This window comes from Crinia signifera, chromosome 6, assembly GCF_055691185.1.
Source record: "Crinia signifera chromosome 6, ASM5569118v1, whole genome shotgun sequence".
Taxonomy (NCBI): Eukaryota; Metazoa; Chordata; class Amphibia; order Anura; family Myobatrachidae; genus Crinia; species Crinia signifera.
The window spans coordinates 259595107-259617226 of NC_139222.1; the positions used below are offsets into that span (position 1 = coordinate 259595107).

Genomic DNA, 22120 nt, shown 5'->3' on the forward strand with positions numbered 1-22120 from the left:
GCTGTACTACGATGTGGCTGATACAGTCAGCATCCTGGTGGTCAGGTTAGCCACTAGGACACTGATGGCTAACCCTGACACTCCAGCTGTTTTTAAACTACATATCCCAGCATGCCCTGCTACAGTTTTACTATTTGGCCATTCTAAAACTGATGCAGGGCATGCTGGGATGTGTTGTTGTTTCAGCTCAATAACAGGCAATTAATTATAATTGTAAATACTGTCAGTGTTAATCACGGTGTTGTATGAAGTACAGTATATATCAGCAAAACACTACATTCATCCAGACATCAGACCGGTAAAGCTGACGTTTCATGGAAAATGTAACAGTGATTTTAAGTGCTACATATTGGCTATTGCATATCTGTTAAAACCAATGTTAACACAAATGTGAGCCAAGAGATAAATGGCCTAGGGGTTATGTAAGGAAACACTATTTTTGTCCTTTTAAACTTGTAATCAGTCTGCTTATTGCTGATGTCTGACCCGACATGTAAAATGCTTGCTGTATACAGTAACGTTTGCCAAGTAAACACTGATTAATACTTATAATGTGGGAATACAAGTGGCAAGTATGGTAGGTGGGGGTGGGGGTGGGGTCGGCGGCTGTGAATTACAGCATGGTCATAAAGATTCTACTCTTTCTACTAAACATCACACGAAACAGCCATTTCACTATGGAAGCGTCCCCTGCTTTCCTGGAAGGCCCTGCTGCAATTCAGGAGCAGTTTCGCGCTGTTGGAGACATTTATTTTAGCCTCACCCGCATTTAGCAGGGTTCCGCAACCCCTCCTCCCTATGCCAATCAAATCATGGCATTCCTGGCTCTTGGTGCGAAAATAAAATCACATCATTAACCATACTGCACCAGCATATATCTCTGCACTTATCACACAATATCTCCCATCTCGACCACTCCGCTCTGCACAAGATTTGCGTCTCTCATCTGAGCGGATCACTAGCTCCCATTCACTATTACAGGACTTTCATCGGGCTGCTCCCATCCTATGGAATGCCCTTCCATGCACAATTAGACTCTCTGCTAGCCTCCAAACTTTCAAGCGTTCCCTGAAAACTCACCTCTTCAGGCAAGCCTATCATATTTAAGTTCTACACGCATAACCCTCTGAGGCACTTATGTATTATATAGCTTCCCCTCTGGACTTGTAACTTGTTGGGACTGCTATGCTATTACTGGTGCCTGTCCTTATGTTTCCCCCCTATATCCCTATAGATTGTAAGCTTGCAGCAGGGCCCTCTAACCACCAAGTCTGTCTGTTACCCAGTTTGTTTTATCACTGTCTACTATTGTAAAGCGCAACGGAATCTGCTGCGCTATATAAGAAACTGCAAATAAATAAATAAATAATAAATAAATAATCATTAAGTACCACCCCCTCCCCGAAGAGCCATGAATTACGGCATTCACAGGAATGGGGGCGGGGCTTAATGACAGCAAGCCTAGCCCCTGCAGGAAAGCTACAGAGTCTCTCCTCTCCGGGCTTCTCCCAGAGAGGAGACTCTTAAGGTAGACAAGTATACTCTAATACCAAACAGAACCGCTGGATACGCTGTATCATAAAATTGAAATGAGGTCCAATGTCTAATCAGGCTCAACAGCCCTAGCACTAGTAGCCGATCCACTTTAAAATAAGAACATTAACATCATTCACCATTTACAGTTTTTGAATTGCTAAAAATTTATTTAAACCAGACTGTTTTAATTGTAAAAAAATAAATAAAAATTGGACTGCAAAAGGTTAAGAACCCATTCTGCAACATCTCAAGCATCAGCCAGTAACTGACTGGGGTGTGGAAGAGGCGGAGACCATCTCTGTATGTAAGAATAGTGGTGCATCGCTAGCGATTAGGGGGAGGGAAGAGGTCAGGAATCTGCGTGGTTGCACAGAGATTTCCTGACCTTGACGATGGGTATCATGCGCGGCACCCAAGCTGCCCAATGTTTACTGCTTTGGGCAGATGCTGCGTCCTAGGATGAAGTAGGTGGTGTCTGGTTGTAAGACACCTCCTGCCACAACAGCATACAGCACTATGGGGGAGATTCTCTAACAATTGCGGCCCAGCTCCGCCCCCCTTCGCATACATAATTAAGGACAGCTCTTGTGTTAAGAGCCCAGCAGGTCCCGGTGGCTCCCCCATCCCTCCCTTACCCGGCACTGCTGTGCCGGGCTCTCCTTCTCCCTGCACCCGGAAGAGGATCATAGTACAGGGAGGAGGAGGTCACAGGTCCGAGCAGCACAGCTCTGTGCTGCCCGAACACAGGTGAGGGGGGGTCGGTGAGGGGCGGCGGGGGGGGGGGGCGGTGGTAGAAGCCCATAGGCTTCTATGGGGCATCGCCAGATTTTTCTGGCGATGCCCCCCATTGTGGTAACCCGGCGGGGGATGCTTAGAGCATCCCAAAATGCGGTAAAAACCCCATTATTTTTAGTTTACAGAATCTCCCCCAATCATATAGCTACTTCAACCACATCTGAAGCAGGTCCCAACTGCAGATAAATGGACTGCAGACTTCAACATGTGGCAAAACAATCCATTTAACCCCTTCCCTGGTACTCCCGAGAATTTTCCGGGCTGTGTTCCAGTGCGCAGACTGGCAAACCTGGGAAATTCTCGGGAGTGCCACTGCCTGCGCTCCCTCCTGCCGGGCAGCACTTCTGACCTAAGAGCTGATATCAGTGCTGCACTCAGCTTCAGCCGCTGCCCGGCCTCCTTCCCCCAGCTGTGTGCGGCGTGACCTTGCTAACGTCACGCCACACACAGCCATGTTGCCGGAGCGCTCAGCAGCGCTGTCCGGCCCAGGGAGAGGCTTTTTTTTTAGGGAGCGCTCCCTAATAAATAAAAACCACCACTGAAGGGGTTAATCAAGGCTCTACCTACCATAGGTGCAGGTAGTGCAGCTGCTATGGGGCCCAGAGCTGAGAAGGACCCATTTTTCCTTTCAAAGTAACACGCTCTATATACATTTCTCACCATTGGGTGGTACATAGGGGCCCTTAAACACTTTTGCTATGGGGCCTACAAACATCTAGTTACACCACTGCCTATAATAAAAATAAATTGTCCTGTTGTACACCCATCACACCTCACAATGCACGCCTACGAGTTCACCAGAGCCACTACCAAGCACTGGAAGCTGAGCCGAATTTCCCATTAGGCACGTGAGGCACCGGCCTAGGGGCGGCACATGTTTGGGGGCGGCACTTGGATGCCTGTGATAGTACTGTCAGCCCAAAATGTACCAATAACTGCAAAATATCCACTGTACTGTACTATATTCCATCTTAAATAGAGTGTAAATGGATAGGACATGCAGATACTGCCCCTATAAACTGTCCTACATAGTAAACATTATTGTTGTGCCTAGGGGCGCCCTCCTCCCTAAATCCGCCCCTGACTGGAAGAGGATAACATGGCTAACTCTACATAAATCCGCAAATAAGCAAAAATGTATTGCTATGTGTAGTGTAGTCTCCTTGAGCGTTCTAGCGCCACATTTGAAGACCACTTATTTAAGAATGGTGCATAGAAAGCATAATTACAGAGACCATAAGAGACGCCGGACAGATTACTGAATAAATCCCTGTAATTCTAATTCCATAGCCAGCAGGTTACATGATAGAACATGGCCCAATTGAAGGATTCTATTAGCGAGGATGTGACCGCCGGGGAGAAATCTATTACTGCGTCGAAAATAATACTGGACTGTAGAGGTCAGAAATTGACTGACATCACTGTGTACAAGCACTGTTCAGATACACAAAGAGGAGCTTGTGCCTCTCCGCTAATGGTACATTGTCATTCAGTAAATGAAAAGGCGCCGTTATTAGGCGATGTTGTTGTCAATATCACAAACCAATCTTTTCTTGCTCCAAATAATACAGTTGTAAAATGGTCTGTCGGTCGGAAGCACGTGTGGTGAGGACACGTTAACCCTTCCAGTAGCCACAATATGGAACAGGCCGTATCATACCGGAGTAAAAAAATAAATAAATAAATGTTACCAACTAAAGCTGCACTAATGGTATTACTACACAGGGCTATTTTTCAGCAGGCTCCAGCAGGAACTGAGGCCCTTATTCTAGTTCACTCTTTCTGACAAAATCCTTCTTAGATGGACAAAACCATGTGCACTGCAGGTGAGGCAGAAGTAACTTGTGCAGAGATAATTAGATTTGGGTGGGGTTTTACTTCAAAGTGAGATCTATGTTGCAGTGTAAAAATAAAGCAGCCATTATTTACCCTGCACAGAAACAAAATGACTCACCCAAATCTAATTCTCTCTGCACAATTTAAATCTTCCCCACCTGCAGTGCACATGGTTTTGTCCAGCAAAGAAGGATTTTGTCAGAAAGAGTGAACTAGAATAAGGGCCTCAGTTCCTGCTGGAGCCTGCTGAAAAATAGCCCTGACTACACACATACAGTGATATTTATCAGTTCAATGCACACTCACTACAGCACCATCTCTAACATTATATATTACCAATAACAATCATACGTCTTAGTTCCCAATAGTGGAATGTCATTTGTTTATTCTTTAGTTGCCAAAGTAAGATTTGCATTCAGGAATTTATTTGCTGGTTGCTTACTAGACGCTGCCATATTATAATGATGATCAAAGGAACAAAAACTCTACAGGATTCCTGGTATCCGGATGTAAGGGGCCTGCTTCTAGTTGAAACAGGACTGGCTGTATTTTAATAGGTGCTCCTGCTGACGCGTTTAGTGGAAGATTGTAAGGCAAAATAAACTATCCAATGTTAAGTAGACATTTCACTGCCACACCCACAGTTTAAAGTCTGCGTCTAAAGCAGAGGTGGATTTAGACCAGGGTTGCTAACTTTTCAGCTGCCCTCTCCGGGAGAGGGCAGCCAGCTAGCCGAAGAAGGGGGTGGAGCCGGTGGACATGCGTGGCTGAAACTCTGTGCTTTATTGCCCCCCACATTGCCATGCCGGTATTTCAGGCATTGCAGAGCAAGGAACGTGGTCCCAATGACGCGATTCACATTGGGTCCCCGCATAGCCCCCCCACCGAGTGGGAATTTGCGGGAGGCTTGAGGGATACCGGGAGGCTTGCCCGCCTTCCTGGGGGGCCGGCAGGTGCCTAGGTTGACCTGTGGAAAATCAGACTCTGGATTTCATTGACATTATTCAGCTAGAGTGGCACAGGGCCTTTGACATAAATTAATGTTAACAGCTGCTTTATGTCAGGCCTGGTCAAAGTGTGTTGCAAAACTACACATCCCAGCATGCCCTGAAACAGTCCTAGCATCCTCTTATATCAAAACTGCGGCAGGGCATGCTGGGAGCAGTGTTCCCTCTAAGCTGTGCACACACACACACACACCTTGACGAGGCACACACACCTTGACGAGCATGCGCACAGACATTACAACTCAGCGCACAAAGCAGCAGTGGTCCCTTTTTGCAGTTGTGGACTCAATTAATGTGTGTTTCATCCATTAACTACATTGTGTGCTGTATTTTGATTGTTTAAATGTTTAATATAATTTTGAAGTAAAGTTAACAAATGCTGAACGTCATTTTCCAGTTATATATAAGTGACGCACAAAAATGTAAATTTCATGCCAAAGTTGCACAGCCAAATTCTTTACCCGCACACAGCCTTCGTAAAATTAGAGGGAACATTGGCTGGGAGGTGTAGTTTTACAACAGCTAGAGCGCCACAATTTGACCATGCATGCATTGTATGCTCTTTAAATAACTTCCAATAAGCTTATGATGAGGTTGGACTATTACTAGTACAAATAAACCTAAAATAAATCACAGGCGGGTAAGGCCGTCTGCACCGTGGGGCGTATTGACACAAGTAACATACCAGTTAGCAAAATAATGCAATCCCATTGGCTGTACTATTCTGCTTGAAGTTATGGTGTGGCCTAGTCATTAATATCCCCACCTACAGAAATATAAACCACAGATGTGAGTGAGGCATTAGTGCGATCAGGTTGTTCCCCTCGCGCTGGCTGGAGTGCAACTGAAGTGATTTAAATACTGACCACTTCTCAGGCTGCCTCTCTGTTCCAGCTCAAGTGGAAGTGATTAAGGTCTTACAGAGCTAGTGATATCCTGCCCTGCACAATTAATCCTTTTAACCCTAGTAGCGGCTTCCAAGGCAGGGTGATTGCATGCCTCACAAGTGCTAATCAGGTCTGTAACTCATCTCTGCCGAGTGGAGGCTTACATTTCATTGCCATTCATCTTTTACAGGGATTCTTCTGTGCAGGGGCCAAAACAAAAACGGGTTATATTGTTATTTGGGGTCTGTCAGAGGGTCTTCAGGTACCTCTCTGACTGTTACAGTTGTGCTGGGTAATTAGTATTAGAAAGAAAAACAAAATGCAAAGTTATGGCATATTGGGCAGGATTAGTGCCACCGCAGCCACTGAGCATAGACCACTGAAGGCAGCATCGGGGGATTAGCAGAAGAAAGATGGGATGGTAGCCCACACTATAGCAGGGACCAAACTTGACCCATGCAACACGCAACAGTGCAGCAGGTATGACGAGGACGAGAGATAAAAGGGGGGAATTCATTTGGCCGCAAGACTTTAGTGAAGGTCATTCCTGCAGCTGTGACTTCCTCCGGTTCCACTAGAAACCAGCCACGAAGCAGGACTCAATCGGAGAGATTGTGGCTTTCAGTTTGCACATCAACAGTGGGTAAACCGTGGCAAGAAAATCCGGTACTTGTTTCCTAGCACGGCCACCCCGATTTCCATGGTCGTGTCGGAAAAATCGCGTCGATCGCATCGCATGCGATTTGGTCGCATGCGATGCGACCCGATTTTTTTATTGAATCAAATGTGAATAGGGTCCCTGGGACCCGATTTTACATTGTATTCAATGTAAAATATTCCCTAGACCCCCAATTTTACAGCGTAAAACCCACCCCACGATTGACGTGAACCCGAAGCGTGGCGAGCGCAGCGAGCCCGCGCGGGGCGGCGGTGCGCGTCCTCCGACCTTTTCATTCCCCTACTATCCACGTTGGCGTGGAGTTGAGAATATATAGTGTGGCGAGCGCAGCGAGCCACCGAGCGCGAAGCGTGGCGAGCCCCGCGAGGGGACGCGTATAACTTCACAGGTATACGCTGCGCTCGCCTCGCTGCGCTCGCCACACTATATATTCTCAACTCCACGCCGACGTGGATAGTAGGGGAATGAAAAGGTCGGAGGACGCGCACCGCCGCCCCTCGCGGGCTCGCTGCGCTCGCCACGCTTCGGGTTCACGTCAATAGTGGGGTGACGTCGGGGCAATATCTAATGTGAAATGGGTCATATTGCCCCATTTCACATTTTTTACAATGTGAGATGGACTTTATCAAGTCCATCTCATCTTGTGCCATTATAATGGCACAAGACCGACGCGATGCTCCCGATTTCAATGTTAAAAAATATTTTAACATTGAAGCCTATGGCAAAAATCGGGGGCATCGCGTCGGTCGCGTCGGGGCCAATGTTAATGGTCCTGACCGACGCAATGCCCCCGATTTTCCCTTTGCCGGCAAAATGGACCTGATTTCAAAGGAAATTGGGTCCATCGTGGCCATCGTGTACCTTAACTTAAAGGTACACGATGGCCGCGATTGTGGCCGTTCTAGGAAACAAGTACCGAAAATCCTTAATTTAATGGTAAAATATCAATACTCGATGCAGCACCCCTGGGACAACGCTCCAAATAATAATGTATGTAGCTCCAATAATGATGCTGGAGACAGACTTCGCTCTATAAATGACGTGAGACACGTACAGTATGTATCTGTATTACTGATATAAAACATGTATGTTGAGGTGTTTTTTTATTTATTTTTTTATCCGTTTTTTTCCCTCCGATATTTTGCAAACTCGAATATAAAACACAACAAAATCACTACATATACATTTATTGTACCACAAAATACTGCAAACACTTTCGCTGGCTGAATTACACCTGCTCGCTATTATTTTTTTATCATCTATACAGACAGTGTAATGGTTAGCATTACTGCCACACAGCACTGAGGTCATGTGTTCGATTCCCACCATGGCCCTAACTGTGCGGAGTTTGTATATTCTCCCTGTGCTTGCGTGGGTTTCATCCGGGTACTCCGGTTTCCTCCCACATTCCTAAAATATACTGGTAAGATAATTGGCTCCTAACAAATTAACCCTAGAATACATGTGTCAGGGAATATAGATTGTAAGCTCCACTGGGACAGGGACTGATGTGAATGTTCAAATATTCTCGGTATGCGTTATATAAGAAACTGTTAATAAACAATAAAAAACCATTGGCGACGTATTGGACTGCTTATGGCCACTAGCAGCCATCTACACCATGCCACTGCAGTACGTCCCACTTACTGTACAACATTTGGGGGTTCCTGTGCTGCATACAAGACACACTGCTGCAGTTCCCGATTGTAATGTAGCTGAGCGTGCCATGGTATACGCATTAATATAACCTGTGACCACACAAACAGAGGGTATACTGTGTATCCCAGTGAGAGGGTGTAAAGACGTAAGCTGGGTCCACACTATCAATGTCCATTAACAATAGAACGATAACCCATATCATCTGAACATGTAGTCCAATCTGACGATACCGCCAGTGACTGCATGTACAGCGGGGGTTCCAGTGAAGGCACTGAATTAAATCGTTTTGTGTTTGCCCCATGGATCCTTGTTTTCAGGGCACTTGTAATATAATTTACAATATCGATGGTACCGCATATCATATAGTGTGTACTGGGCTTTAGGAGTATGATTGGGGTTCTATTAAAAAATAGAAGCAGCTGAAGAGCTGTCTAGATTGAAAATTAAACAATGAGTGACAAGACCGCAGACAAAATTAAAATAAAAGACTTATCATTTTAATGCACTTCACACTTAATCTTCAGCCATTATATCCCTCCCCTCCACCCCAACCTTTAGATGAACTTAACAAGACAGGGAACCAAAAATATAAAGCTGTAAAATCTGAGGATCTGACGGGAAATGTACATAAAAAAAACAGGGAAATGTTGGGCAAAAAAAAAAAAAAAAAAAGCACTTCTTAATAGTCATCTATCACACTGACTGTCATCTAGGTGATGAATAGCAGGTGTGGCAGAGACAAGCTCCAGTGTCCATTGAGCGAGGGACCGGAGCTGCTGGTACTGCTGTCATTCTGCTGTCATCCGGTGCCAGCTGAGTCTTGCAGCTGCCAGTTGATGCTCCACTACAAATAAAAACATACACATCCAACAATCACAACAGTATTGCCGGGCTGATTGACTGTGATATTAATTAGATTAATGATGCTCAGCCCTGTTAATAAAAAAAACAAAAAAAACCCTAGATAATTATATTTAATTTGTGTATGTTTCAATTACGGAGAAGACCGTACAAAACTTTATCCGAGCCTTCTCTTTTGTCTAAGGCTTGTATTTATTTGCATCTGAATAGGAAGAAGGGCTGGAAATCCTCACAGGAAATAAAAACTAAAAAAAATTTTTTTTTTTTAATCCTAATTTTGTTTAACGTGTCATCTTCCTCGTCAGAGCCGCCCCCGGGGGACCTCTGCCTGCCGATAACTGTAATCTTCAGCTGTAGTCACAAATTAAATGCTGGTTTACGGCTACATTTTGCTTCCTCTCCCTGGGGCTGGGAGCCTGACGCCTTATACCAATTCATTAACTCAGCCCTCCTCCCTGCCTACACCCCTCTCAGATGATGGAGATAGAAACAATTGCATCATTTAATTTACTATTGCAACAAGGATATGGCTCATTGGCCCCTCGTTGTTTTGAAGATGGATTTAATTAACCTCCAATGAATCTTGCCAAGCAAAGCGTGGCAGCATGAGACTGCAATCAGATGTGTCACAAGTGCTGCTGAAGGGAAGGGTAATCAGCACGAAACCTGGCGCAAGGTTGTGATTAAAATCCTTGGCCCATGAATAAATTAGGCAAACAGGAGTACAATGGGACACAAACAGAAGTGCTTAATTATAGGAAAGGTTTGTGAAGTTAGTCTAAGGACGTTATTGTTGTAATCGGGCAGGTGAATGCTCCCATTTTGTAGTTTGTACACAACTGGAAATAATGTTCGAGGCGAGGGGGAAAAAAAAGTGCATGTTTTAACCCTACAAAGTCTGAGTGTGGAGCAAAGTGCAGGGGTAGGGTCAAAATTGATAAAGAGAGAAAATCAGACAGAGGGAAAGAGAAATCAGAAGAAAGGGGGAGGAAGGGGAGAAACCAGGAAAGGTGGGGGGGGGGGGGGGGGGATCAGAAGGGGGGGTTAGGGAGGGAGAGAAATCAGAAGGGGGGGGGGGGTAGGGAGAGAAATCAGAAAGGGGGGGGGAGGGAGAGAAATCAGAAAGGGGGGGGGGTAGGGAGAGAAATCAGAAAGGGGGGGGGTAGGGAGAGAAATCAGAAAGGGGGGGGGTAGGGAGAGAAATCAGAAAGGGGGGGGGTAGGGAGAGAAATCAGAAAGGGGGGGGGTAGGGAGAGAAATCAGAAAGGGGGGGGAGAGGGAGAGAAATCAGAAAGGGGGGGTAGGGAGAGAAATCAGAAAGGAGGAGGGAGAGAAATCAGAAAGGAGGGGGGAGAGGGAGAGAAATCAGAAGGGGGGAGAGGGAGAGAAATCAGAAGGGGGGAGAGGGAGAGAAATCAGAAGGGGGGAGAGGGAGAGAAATCAGAAGGGGGGAGAGGGAGAGAAATCAGAAGGGGGAGAAGGAGAGAAATCAGAAGGGGGGAGAGGGAGAGAAATCAGAAGGGGGGAGAGTGAGATAAATCAGAAGGGGGGAGAGTGAGATAAATCAGAAGGGGGAGAGTGAGATAAATCAGAAGGGGGAGAGTGAGATAAATCAGAAGGGGGAGAGTGAGATAAATCAGAAGGGGGGAGAGAGAGAAATCAGAAGGGGGGAGAGTGAGATAAATCAGAAGGGGGAGAGAGAGAAATCAGAAGGGGGAGAGAGAGAAATCAGAAGGGCGGAGTGGGAGAGAAATCAGAAGGTATTGGGTATAAAAAAAGATGTTCATAACGTTAAACATTTAAAAAAAAAAAACAACATAAACACACTGATCTCTGCCATATACAGCTAGTGTTTATTTTGGTAATAAATAAAATGGAATCGGACTTCTACAGAGGCCAGTAAGTGACCAGTTACAGACTGATACCAGGTGTGTGACCAGTTACAGACTGATATCAGGTGTTTGACCTGACCTTGCCCAACTCACTATATATCAAAGAATTTGCAGGTAAATGCATAAAGTATGTTCAACCAATTGCTTTATATAGGATGGGATTATATATTAAAATTATATTTTGTATATTTAGCACCAAATAAATAAAAAGTTCACAGCGGAGAATGTTCCCCTGAGGCACCACTTGTACACCGCCACATAATCTAATCTGTGTTCAGTCACATATGAAACATCCTGATGATCAGTATTAGAATGAAACACAACATTCCCGCAAAATCAATATCTTTGAAAAAGTGTTTTCCTTGTCTGACAGTGTTATGTTGTCAGCTGCCGCATGCTGGATGGTGCACCTAATCTTATCCCGAGACACATTCTTCAATTTTAATTGAAAGAAGCTTTACACGGGGGATCAAGCTCACAAAATGAATCTCACCTCTGTTAACATCTACATTTTCTAACCATCTTAGATCATCCTCCTCATGTTCTGGAACAAACCATTAAAAGTATTTTAATATAGAAGAGTACACCATATTCTCATGCCTTTCCACAAATCACAGAACGCCTGCTTGCTTAGAAAATGTATAAGAGGTTGCTCAATGCATGACCAACAGGACCGAGCTCAGCATTACAAACTGGAGAGGCAGAGGCTGCAGCATAACTGATGCACTCATTACACTAACATGTACTAGAAGCCTGTTTTGTGTTGGTTTAAAATAACTAGCTTGAATTTTTGTATACTTTCAGTGCTGTCTACTTCATGTGAAAATTATGAAATGTGTTTTACGTTTTTGTTTATCTGCGTTTTTTTATTCAAAACTTTTTTTCTTGAAAGCTGCTATTTACTTTGCTAAATACCACGGAAACCACAGTCGCATGACCCATACCGTCCAACATTTTATGATTTTAAGGGACAGAGCTGTACAAGATTTGTAGCTACAATATAGTACACAGTGGCTGTGGGAAAATACAAATGTAGCCATCAATAATTATTTTTTTTAAACACCTACTGAAAGCACTCCATATCTGCCGCGTGTGTATGAGGACATCAGAAGCGCATAAGTCAATAATCAAAGTTCTGTATAACTTTATTGTCACAGAACATGGCCGCTAAAAGTAGGACTCTGGGTCCATTGTACGGGATTGCAGTTACAAGCTGTAACTAGCCCTTGAAACGGTCACAACACATTTACACTTTAGTCGCCATTTCCCGTTACCTTCCACACGTTACATGTGTATCACATGCTTGTTTATGTAAAAATTCCTCACAGCAACTACCAGCGTAACACATTTACCAAGCGACTGAGATGCGTGTGCAGTGGTAAATACAATAAAAAAATCCTTCACGGTATACAATATCGACATTGTTCAAAATTTGGGACTAATTCAGAGACCGAAACACATGGTTCATCTAAGTAGGTGCCATTTCCCGCCTATAAAAAACGCCATACAGATGCTGTGCCTGGATTCCGCTAGCATGAGAAGGGACATCACTATAGAGGGGCCAGTCTACGAAGTTTTGGAGAGAGATAAAGTATCAACCAGCTACTAATTGTCATGTTTCAAGTCTGTGTAGCAGTTTTAGCAAAAGCAACAAGTTTTAAAACCTGTATATGATAATTGGTGTTCCAGGCAATCAGCACCTAACTGCCATATGTATGAATAATGACAGTTAGAAGCAGATTCGCTTAAGCCCCATTTATCATGTGCAATGAGTATTAAAACTCGTGCATGATAAAACTGAGTAATTAGCCAAAGAAAAAAAACAGTTATGATACATGGGATGGTAGGACTATTACACCTAAGCTGGGAGCGTATGGTGATGTAGTCTGTAGAAAGGATCGGACATTCACAAACTGTAGGTCAGGCATGGCCAAACTGTGGCCCTGCAGCTGTTGTGAAACTACACATCCCAGCATGCCTTGCAATAGTTTTAGCATTCACTAATACCAAAACTGTGTCAAGGCATGGTGGGACGTGTAGTTTCACAACAGCTGGAGGGCCATAGGTTGGCCATGCCTGCTGTAGGTAATGGTTAGCACTGCTGCCCCATATGGACTTTGTATATTCACCCTGTGCTTGCATGGTTTTCCTCCCACAATCTAAAAATATACTGGTAGGTTATATACAAAAAGAAAAGAGGGTAGCTCTCTAGCGCTGGTTGAATACAATACAATGCGGTTGTAGCGCTGTTTTCACTGAGAATCCATTTTTGTATAAATTGTACCTCTTTGCACCATTGTTCTCAGTTCACAGCTGCTTTTAGAGTATTGTATTCAACCAGCGCTGGAGAGCTACCCTCTTTTCTTTTTGTATATGTTCAAATGCTAAGGAGTTGGTGCTCCTGGTTAGCAATCCAGCTGCGGTTGTAGCGCTGTTTTCACTGAGAATCCATTTTTGTATATACTGGTAGGTTAACTTGCTCCCAACAAAATTAACCCTAGTGTGAATGTGTGTGCGTGTACATGTGGTAGGGAACAATCCCGTCTGGGTGGGGTTGGGGAATATAATTTGCCTATTCAATCCCAGTGCTGATTTTTCAAATCCTGTATGCATAAATGAAATTGCTGCAAATTCACCTGGTTTGGATGAATTTGCGGCTATAAAAGGCATGGGTGAAAATGTACTAAAAATGCCCATGATGGAATACTGAAGAGGCGAATCTCTGCCATTTTTTCGACTGGCAATAATTTCGGCCTGGATTGAATACCCCCATAGAATGTAAACTCCACTGGGGCAGAGACTAATGTGAATGGACGAATAATCTCTGTAATGTGCTGCAGAACATGGGCCAGATGTATCCGGCTTCAAAAAGTAATAAATGGAGAGTGAAAAACAGCCAGCCAATCAGCTTCTACCAGTCATGTTACAGGCTGGGTTTGAAAAATGACATGTAGGAGCTGATTGGCTGGTTGTTTATCACTCTCCACCTTATCACTTTTTGAAGCCTGATGCATCTGGTCCTATCTGTAGGCTATATAAATACCTGGGTAAAAACCTGACCCGGACAAGACCCCGAAATGCCAGACCGGACATCAAACTCTGCATTCCGGAGCTTGTAGTGGGGGGTCTGCCTATGACAGCTGTCACCAGGGAGAAGAGCAGGTGGAGAATAAAGCCTCCCTGTATGGTCCAGCCATGTAGCAAAACCCGTAACGGTCCGGACCACACGGGGAGGCTGTAATGAAAGCAATCACAGGCATCCACATGTCATGAGTTTGATGTCCAGTCCGGCATTCCGGGGGTCTTGTCCAGGTCCGGGTTTTACTTAGTCCCGAGGAACACCACTTGCTGTCCTACATAAAAGTAGAATTGCTGCTAATGGCATGTGAACCACTTGGCATAAGCACCAAGAAAATCCGATACAACCAACACGGACATGAGGGACAGTCCGACGTAGAAGCAAATCAAGAGAACACTTCTCTCCCCAGAGAAAGTGCTTTTATTACACGTCAGGTTAACAAGCTGCCTGCAGAGATAAAGGAATCACTGAGTGAACACGTAGCCTCAGGGCGCCTTGGACAGTAAGCAGGAGTCATTCATTGTAATGTAAATGGTGCTACTAATGCAAGTGACACCGGAATGTACAGAATCGAGCATGGTGCTAATAATCCCATTAGTGTCACAATAGCCCTGGGGAAGAAAAGAACAAGATCAGCCTGAGCAGCAGTTGTTACATACAAGGGACGACCATGCTGCATTAAACCTCATTACACAGGAAGCTGGAGCTGTACACGGCTTCGGGTGAGACCTAATCAACAGGTGAATCAATTAACCCAGCCACTAAATACCGGTACGCAAAGCTATGATGCACGTTGCAGTCACGTGCAGCCGGTCTGGTAGCAAAATGACACCCTGGCATTACAATGCCCAATTTTGCTATTTAATAGACATATATGGTCTGAGCAGAACCATAAATAACCACTAGGGCAAGTTAGTGGAGCCTTTGGCACTCCAGCTGCTGGCTGAACTACACATCCCAGCATGCCTTTCTACAGTTTGACTATTTGGCCATGCTATAATGTTGAGATGTGTAGTTCAACAACAGCTGGAGAGGCATAAAAGTTTCCCCATCCCTGCACTAGGGGATGTGTTCATGTGATAATGGAAGAGATCCAGTTACTCTACCCAAGAACTGCATGGGTCTCATGCAAAATGTCTATTCATTTGTGTCGCTGTAATGTGGCGGCTAAGGCTGTACTACAGCGTAACTTTGTGCAGCTAGCATAAGTCTTGCTTGGTCAGTAGGTAAGTCATGCACCCAGCAAGTGCTAGAGCCCTCGGGATACATGCAACCACCTTGAGGCCCAGATGCACTAAGCTTCTAAAAGTGATGAAATGGAGAGTGATAAACAACCAACCAATCAGCTCCTACCTGACATTTTTCAAACACAGTCTGTGACATGTCAGGCAGGAGCCGATTGGCTGGCTGTTTATCACTCTCCATTTTATCACTTTTGAAGCTTAGTACATCTGGCCCTCTGTGCCTAGCTAGGAATGGGAGACTGCCCATCTTACCTAGGCGGTATTGCAACTGTAAAAGCCATCCTAATCTTTAACACAAGCTGATTTTTGTAAATGCTCTACAATTTTTAAAAGACACACTGCAATTGATCTTTCTTTCACACATAATGAATGCATAATACCATGGGGTGAACTTTAGTTACCATTGTATTCATGTTATATGGAAGGACATCCACAACAGAAAGTTCTGCCATATTAAAAGACTAATGCTGGGTACACACCAGGACAACAAGGGTCCGATCCCATCAATCTAGATCCAATTCCGACCGATTGGATGTAGATTGTGTGGTGATTGTGCCCTTTTCTGTCCTGTTCTGATCCGATTCCGATCGGATGCGGGGCCCCGCGGGTCGGTCGTTAATCAGATCCCACCTGTAGCAGGTAGGAACTGGAAACAACCATAACACCCGGGTGCGGTCACCATCGAATCGGAACCCGCTCATGGTGCACATTGTGAGCGGGTCATGCGCTCCGCGTGATTGGGTCGGACAAGACACTGACGACCCGCTCACGATGTGCATCGTGAGCGGGTCGTCCTGGTGTGTACACCATATTAGTAAAAAGTACAGAAGTAAAGCAGATCGCTAACACAATATAAGAAAGTTACATTTATTCAAAATATTTAAACCAGTGCTCAACCTCGGTCCTCAGGACCCCACGCAGTGCATGTTTTACAGGTATCAAGTGAAATAATTAGCTCCACCTGTGATTTTTTTCAAATGTGGAGACATGGAAAACGTGCACCGGTGGGGGTCCATGAGTACCGAAGTTGAGAACCACGGATTTAAACTATCCATACAGGACCCTGGCTCCTCTTGTGATCCCCATTATATATAATCTTTGTACTTTATTTTCTTTCATGTATGTTCACTGACCTTTTGTGGAATGCTGGTGCACGGTGAAAATGTCACGTGTATTATTATTATTTTATCCTATATTATTTTATTGTCTTTTACCGTTGACAAACACCTTGTTTTAAGTGAACTGTGTTTATACCCCTGTACACATTGTACCTCTATCTCATTGATCTGTAATGCTTCAATAAAAGAAAATTGATTTAAAAAAAAAAAAAACTATCCATACAGTTGTGGTCTGGCAGTCCGTTTGATTTCAGGGTAGAAGGTACTTTTGGGGGGAATGGGATCATTGGATAGACATACATTAGGTCGACCTCTGAAGGTCGACAAGAATGAGGGTCTACATGTATGAAGGTCGACACAAGCATTAGGTCGACCTGGGGAAGGTTGACAGACAAATAGGTCGATGTGGGGTTTTTCACTTTTTTCCCCGAATGTTGACAGTCAGTAAAAAAGTGTACCACTTCCCCTCGCATGGCTCGTTACGCTCGGCACACCATTTTATTCTCCCACCACACCCTAGTGGATGGTAGGGCATAAAATAACGCCTGTTGGCACATGTCGGCTCAAAAAAGTAAAAAACCCCATGTTGACCCTCCCCATGTCGACCTAATGCTTGAGTTGACCTAATAACCTGTCAACCTAATGCTTGACGACCTAGTGACCATATCCCCTTTTGGGGGTACGTACCAGACCCAATACTATTGTGTCAGCCAAGCAAAGTCTGATCTCAGGAATTGAAACAGAGGAGAATATACCATCTGCTGATGAATCCGGTTCACCAAATAGCCAGATCTGCTCAATATGGCTGTGATAGGTGTCCAAATGTCCATTTTCTTTGCATAGTCTCAGCACGTCATGTGAAGTATACGGAACACTGTACCGAGCTAGAGTGAAGATAGAGGTCACAGGGGCATTAATATAGCTTTCTGCGCACTATCATGTGCCAAGTGACTGTGGTTGCCATGGTGATCACGTTTAAATATTTTAGTCAGTATTAGCAGTCTGAAGAAACAAACCTGTAGTAGATGTAGCATCTACTAGAGGCCGCCATGCCTGTGATTGCCATGGTAGTCACATATATAGAATTAGAAGTCAGTGTCTGAAGAAAATAAACCAGTAGTAGGTGTTCGATCTACTTGAAGTGATGTTTTTAGGTTGGGATAGACAGAATGAGAATATGCCTCAAAGCAGACAACCTAGTCTCACTTGTCACTCCACACCAGATAACATGCTCATACAACTTAAGTCTGTGTATCAGCAACAGCTGTTGATCCACAAACAGCGAGGAAAATACATACTGTACACCCAGCTTTTTCTTCACGTCTTCTGCATAAAAAACTCTTCTAATGTCACATAAATCAATCAAGGACACTTGCTGTGACATGAGAGTCATGGGATGATGGTATGCATTAGACACCATTGTACAGACGGCCTTACACATTTACAGAATGGGGTCACGACCCCTACTTTTACACCTCTGAGATACACAATCATCTGCTATGAACACAGGATCTACCGGACTACACAGAAATATTTAAATATAAGAAACTAAAAGGTGTGCAACACTTCTCACATTGGGCCAGATGCACTAAGTTTCGAAAAAGTGTTAAACAACCAACCAATCAGCTCCTACCTGACATTTTTCAAACACAGTCTGTGACATGGCAGGTAGGAGCTGATTGGCTGGCTGTTTATCACTCTCCCTTTTATCACTTTTGAAGCTCAGTACATCTGGCCCATTGGATGAGCCTGTGTGGTCCTCAGTAGCCTCAGTGGGAAGCAGGCTATAGAGGTTGTTCCTGCACCGTGATTGACAGGCAGCCATTGATATGGTCACTGGTCACTCTCACTGCCTCCTCCTCTAGGCCCACAAACAATGGATGCCTAACAAACATTCCAGTCTTCATTCACAGGAGTCACAGTTTGCTCAAGTGAATGGTTTTCTACGGTACCTCCGCTGAGTCACTCACAGGCACAAGTTAATAAAATGAATATTACAGTATGTGCTGTAAGGAGAGAGAGACAGGGCAAGAATGCCAACAGAAAGACAAGTATTCTCATAGGGTTGTATCCACTAATGTTACTGCACAATTTGAAATGTACTTTATCTCTCTCCAGCAACTTTGGTGGGGCCGGGCCCACCCCTTTGGTGACGGCGGCGGCCGGGCCCGCCCCCTTTGATGACGTCACGTCTGGGCACGCCCCACTTGTGGCGTCAGCAGCCCACCACCCCCGGCCCGCTCTAAATGCTAGAGTGAACACTATGTAATGACAGTTAGGAGCATCACAGGACCCATGCAACGTGCATACAATCCTTCGATTTGTCCCACAGATGCGGTCGAAATCGAAGAATTGTAGGGAATATTACCCTAGTGTATGGGCACCATAAGTAAACCGCCTACCCTCTATAGTGAAATCCCGCCATGCAAATGAATGTGTACGCCGTGCGACGGTTGATTTCTCCACTGGGCACCAGTTATTGCAACTAACAGTAGCCAGAGACTTACTCGGGGCTACAATGACTACAGGTATATCCAGCCTGTCCCTGATGTCACACACCCTCCCCTAAAATGCTTGGGGGCACGTCTGCGTATACTATGACACTCACGGTGCTTCACGGGCTTCTTTCAAACGTTTAGGGGGCCAATCCTATTACCCGTGATCTCGCGGGCGTGAGTCGCCGTGGCAGCACCTTGTGGCCTAGTCACACAGTAGTGTTCGCTGCCGCATAGGGCTCTGAGCCATTTTGTGCTAAGTTGGAATTATTCCACCTTGCAAAAGGGTACGAGTTTAGATGCCGCTACTGGCATTAAATCACAGCGCCAGCAGCACATCGCACCCTTAGCAAACAATAGGATTCCCTCTTAGAGCACAGGTTCTCCAAGTCAGTCCTCAGGACCCCACACAGTGCTGTTTTGCAGGTCTCCTCACAGAATCACAAGTGAAATAATTCGCTCCACCTGTGGATCTTTTAAATTGTGTCGGTCAGTAATGAGTGCACCTGTCAGGCGACCTGGAAAACGTGAACAGTGTGGGGTCATGAGAACCAAGTTTGATAACCACTGCCTTAGAGCCATGGTTCTCAACCTCGGTTCTCAGGACCCCCCCCAACAGTGCACGTTTTCCAGATCACCCTGCAGGTGCACAGTTGCACTCATTTTTCACCAACACATTTTAAAAGATCCACGTGTGGAGCGAATTATTTAATTTGTGATTCTGTAAGGAGACCTGCAAAACATGAACTGTTGGGGGGTCCTGAGGACCGAAGTTAAGAACCACTGCCTTACAGGGTGAGCACTGTACAAAGCTACATAACATTTAGCGAGTACTATGATAAATACAGAAGCATGACCCATGGGATTTATATTGGTTATACACATAGAATTTCAATAAAACATAAGCAGTACAATGTATAACAACTGGGATCGGTGTTAGTAGTCAGTGGGGATGAGGGGACTTTTATCATTCACGATGAACTTTTTCAAATGAATGGTTATAGTGAACCTGTAAAATTGAAATCGCCATTCAAGCCCTTGATCAGCACTGAAGGATGATTTACAGTGAAGTCATTAAGTTCCAGGCCAGCATTGTCCGAAACAAGGTAGAGAAAGTGTGAGGCCTCAGAGCAAACACAGCTGTTGTGACTGTGATTAGGGGAATAATGAAGCCAGGCGACAGGTACACTATCTCCACTGGGACAGAACAGACACCAATTACAGAGGTGTAAAGGATCCAGCAATTGATTAGGTGTGCCGGGTAACAGAGCAATGATGTTGTGTTTATGTGTCAGGGCTTCTGTGCAACATGTGGGCCCTCCCGCTTTCTCAGCATTTACTGCAACAGGAACGGCAGAAGATAAGGGAGGTTTTATTACCAGGAAACACCTATTGTAGTTTGTTTTGTTGACATATTTTATATAAATAGCTGATATTATGAATGCAAATTGCAACGGTTTATGCAGCGGCGTAGTCACATAAAACGGCTCCTGGATCCATAGCAGAGTCTATGTAGTCCATAGCGGTTAATGGATAGGGCCTGATTCAGATTTGATCGCCATAGCAAAATATTTCTCAAATGGGCAAAACCATGGGCACTGCAAATGTAACACGTACTTTTTTTTTTACACTGCAATTTCAGTTTGAACGCACCCCACCCAGTGGAGGAGAAGGCAGGGTACGATGAGCAGGGAAGCTATTGCTGCTTTCACACTGCAAAACCTACTTAGACCAGGTATTTAAAATGTTTTTTTTTTTTTTTTTTTTTTAAACGGGTCAGAGCACCCTCCCCCCCCCCGGACATCCACATTGGGCTCCCGCTGCCCGCACTCCGCTGCTGGAGGTAGCAGTCGCCCCACTCCGGGACCTGCAGCCTGACTGAGAGTGGTGAGCCGGCTGCGGGAGCTGAGCTGCAGGTACACCTGTACAGGGCAGACAGCCGCTCGCAGTCCAGCCCTGAGCCGCCCGTCCCCGCTCACCTCCTTGGCTCAGGCGGTAGCTACAGTCCGTCTATCCATACACAGTGCTGCTGCTGCTGGGAGCTCCTACTGCGCTGTCAGCAGTAGCAGCGGCCCCCACTCCTACCCGTGGCGGGGCAGGACTAAGGGGAAGATTTATTAAGCCTGAAGTAGAGATAAACTGGAGATAAGGTAAAAGGAGAAAAAGCACCAGCCAATCAACTCAATCAACTGTCATTTTCAAACACAGTTCATTGGCTGGCACTTTATCTCCTTTTGCCTTATCTCCAGTTTATCTCTTCTTCAAGCTTAATAAATCTGCCCCACACACAAGTGCCCGAGAGATGCGGGGGATGCTGCTAGGGATCCCGCACTGCTCTTAAGACCAGAGGCGCTGGGTGTACAGGGCACCAGGGCAGCTGTGAGAACTACTAGTTCCCATCCCCTGTAGGAACCCTGCCACTGATCTAATATACACTGCAGGGACCCCCTGCCCCCAGCACGATCATTCCCTTCCCTGCGCTGCCCGGGGGGAAAAAAGCATTTCAGACACCAAAAAAAAACGGGTCTGAAATGGGTAGGACCCTGCTTTTTTACCGTTTCCAAAAACCATTTTTTTTTTGGAAACGGTAAAATCACCTTTCACCCCGCACATATTACCGTTTTGAAACGGTAAAAAAAACAAGCAATATAACGGTTAATTTGTGCGGTCTGAAAGGGGCATATGAGTGGGGGAACAGTGGAGGAGAAGGCAGGGCACAATGGCCCTTATTCTGATCGGTGCGGCCCGATCAGAATATGCGGCCACGACCGTGCAGGCGAATCCCCGCCTTCCATACGGATCGCCACCTCCGTCCGTACGCGGATATGTGGCGATCCGCATGAAAGTGGACGGGGATACGCCTCCTCCGTCTTGGGAGCAGCCCCTGCATTCGATGGTCGCCGAACATCGAATGCAGGGCCGCACGCTCCACTAGGTCCCGCCACCCAAGACCACACGGTCCGTGTGAAATCATGTATGGGGGCGGGCAGCTGACATCCGGCGATGTCAGATGCCCGCCCCCTACACACGCG

The 22120-nt window shown here is 45.4% G+C and overlaps 1 protein-coding gene across 2 annotated transcripts in view; it reads right to left on the minus strand.

The window, feature by feature from the left end:
- INPP5A (inositol polyphosphate-5-phosphatase A) overlaps positions 1–22120 on the minus strand; it is a 394465-nt gene that overhangs the window by 83090 nt on the left and 289255 nt on the right. The window lies entirely within an intron of this gene.